This window comes from Cibotium barometz, chromosome 34 (genome assembly GCF_041138505.1).
Source record: "Cibotium barometz isolate CiBa-2024 chromosome 34, ASM4113850v1, whole genome shotgun sequence".
NCBI lineage: Eukaryota > Viridiplantae > Streptophyta > Polypodiopsida > Cyatheales > Cibotiaceae > Cibotium > Cibotium barometz.
The window spans coordinates 7,948,814-7,951,626 of record NC_141079.1 but is presented as its reverse complement, the minus strand read 5'-3'; the positions used below and the strand labels follow the sequence as shown (position 1 = coordinate 7,951,626).

At 38.0% G+C, this 2,813-nt stretch overlaps 1 long non-coding RNA gene across 2 annotated transcripts; it reads left to right on the top strand.

The window, feature by feature from the left end:
- Window positions 1-1,310: 1,310 nt before the first annotated feature.
- On the top strand, window positions 1,311-2,326 carry LOC147618672 (uncharacterized). 2 transcript variants are annotated; one of them, XR_015261937.1, is made up of 3 exons: window positions 1,311-1,325; window positions 1,404-2,006; window positions 2,105-2,326. It is a non-coding gene; the product is annotated as an uncharacterized LOC147618672 (long non-coding RNA). The 2 variants fall into 2 exon arrangements; XR_015261936.1 differs by lacking the exon at window positions 1,311-1,325 and having other exon boundaries at window positions 1,733-2,006.
- Window positions 2,327-2,813: the final 487 nt, after the last annotated feature.

Sequence of the window (2,813 nt, the reverse complement as noted above, 5' to 3'; positions counted from 1 at the left end):
TTTAGATGCACAAGGGCATTACATAGAGCTTATGCTCTTATGTTGTTATGCTCTTATACTACTCTTCTCCATTGCCTTGGGGGGTTCACTTAAAAATATGTAAGGGGTTTTTTAAACCAAGATTTTGAGAAACTTTTACATAAATCTACTTATATAAGGGGATTTTAAATGGCATTTTGAAAAAAAAAAACCTATAAGTTTATAAAGAAAAAGAGGGTCATTTTATTAAGTCAAAATTCACAGCAAAGGTTATTTTTTTTACTTTTTGAACGTTCATTGTATCTTCCTAAAAGTACACCCTTCGAGTGCATTGCATAAAGTATACATAGAGCATGCACATCTTTTCAAATAACACCTCTATATTACTTTTTTTTAAAAGGGTTGTATAGAGCATAAAAATGTGAGAACTCTTGCTTTCTATAATATGATTTATGAGTTATGGTCATTTTTCAATCACTCTACGGAGCCCACTTTTAAGTGCACCATAGAAGTGAGAACTCTTGCTTTTTATAGTACGGTTTGTGGAGCCCAATTTTCTATCACTAATAAAGTTCATTTTTTAGTGCGTTAAGCACTAAAAACAGGCACACTTAAAAATGGGCTCCATATATAAATGGTTGTGACTTAGAAATGTAGCTTGGATTGAGAAGTTGCAAAAAGAAAAAAATGCTCAATTATTTATGTTGTATACAAACATTAAAAGTTATAAAATTAAAATTTAAAAGATTCTATAGTCATATTATTCTAATGCTTCTAGAGGTGATTATTTTACTTTTTATATGGAGATCAATGATAATGCCACACATAATATAGAAGTATTTGTCATTGAAAGTTTGAGAAGATGATATTTTTACTTTTTATATGGAGGTCGGTGATAATGCCATGCATAATATAGAAGTGTCGGTGATCATGTCATGTATAATATACAAAAGTTTGAAAACAGGGTTGTTTACTAGATAGCCCGTGAAAACCAAATATATGCATTGCATAAGTATATGTATATATCATTGTGTGTATGTATGTAGTGTGTATATAGGCACTCACTATCACCACTAGACTCACAATTAGCATTATGGTTGGACTAAAACAGTGAAAAAGGACTTGCCTTGTCCCCTAAGCGGTGTTAGCTCGTTAGCTCAGTTAGTTAGCTCAGGTGATAGTGCCCACGTCCCATAATGAAATTTGAAAGCCTACCCTAACCTTCAATTTGAAAGCCCATAAACTAGCTTAACCTTAAAAGTAACTATATATGTTTATGTGTGTAGCCTTGTTTTGTAACCTTGGTCCCTAGTTTCTAAGAGGCCTCTCTAGGCCGTCGCTAGAAGGTTTGAAGAGCTTTGATGCCCAAGGCATCTCAAACGAAGGCTAGTTTCTAAGAGGCCTCTCTAGGCCGTCGCTAGAAGGTTTGAAGAGCTTTGATGCCCAAGGCATCTCAAACGAAGGCGTGGGTTAGAATCCATTGTAAGTTCTAGTAGTAAGTACCAAGTACCACCTCTTGCATAAATAAATTTAAAAAACTGTGGAAAAGGACTCTCTCGACTGTGGAAAAGGCTGAGGCGTACATCACAAGCTGGATCGCAACAATATGACATGTGGTACAAAGGCAGGTGGTGGGCGTGGCTACGGTGAGACTGTTTTGACAAGTGACTCATACTCGTGTTGATCTTGTTGAGTCACTTTGGCAAATGCCGACTCGGAGCCATAGTCTATATATACGACGGATTTCCATGCGATTTCTCCACCTTGTTGACTGTGTGGTTTCGTTGGCTATCATCTACCATGGCCCCTAAGAAGCTTCTCTTGCTGGTTGTTAGTGTAGTGTTCGCGTTGTTCCTATTAGTGGCCAACGTGAGAGAGGCCAATGCTGACTGGCATGGTGGAGCTCCAGGCTGGCATGCACGTGGCCTGGGTGGCCCCGGCGGAAAGGGTCCACACGGAGGTAAAGGTCCGGGCGGCAAAGGACCGGGCGGACATGGTAAAGGGCCGGGACATTAGCAAACTCAATGGTAATGAGAACAGGAACACATTTTTTAACTTTATTGATTCTTTCTTAAGCTAATGTTCTCAAGCTCAAACTCTCACATGTTGGCTTGTTTCTTCACAGACATGGAAAATACGACATGGATGGAAACTACAACTACAACTACATGATGACATCTATTGTCTAGTTTACTAGTGCAAGACCACCAACTTGAAAATAATAAACTGTGTGTGTCCCTTGCTCCTCATGCCTATAATCGAATTATGTGTATTTTGGCTTGCTATGCAAAGTTTGATGTTGTAAACTTGTTCAAAAGTTTAACAAGTATAAGCAGTTTTTATAAAATCAACATTGAGGTTGCTACCTTTGCATGTGCAATTCATGACGTGCCCCCTCTCCCCCCCCAACCCTCTCCCTTTGATTGATTGATTGAGAGAGAGAGAGAGAGAGAGAGAGAGAGTTTTGCAATAAAATATTGAGAGAGAGAGAGAGAGAGAGTTTTTATAAAATCAACATTGAGGTTGCTACCTTTGCATGTGCAATTCATGTAGTGCCCCCCCCCCAACCCTCTCCCTTTGATTGAGAGAGAGAGAGAGAGAGAGAGAGAGTTTTGCAATAAAATATGTTCAATCTCATTTTGAAATTATTTGTGTCCTAGATTAGCCTTGTGCTATTATTCTAATAAAAAACAAATGCTCACACATAAGAGCATCTAGTATATTAAAATCCTCTCTACAGAAATGGATTATTTGTAGATGGGTTTTGAGTTCCAAAATGTTATTTCTAACTAGATTGTGCTTATTTGTATGTTTTGTGGGGTGCACACACACAA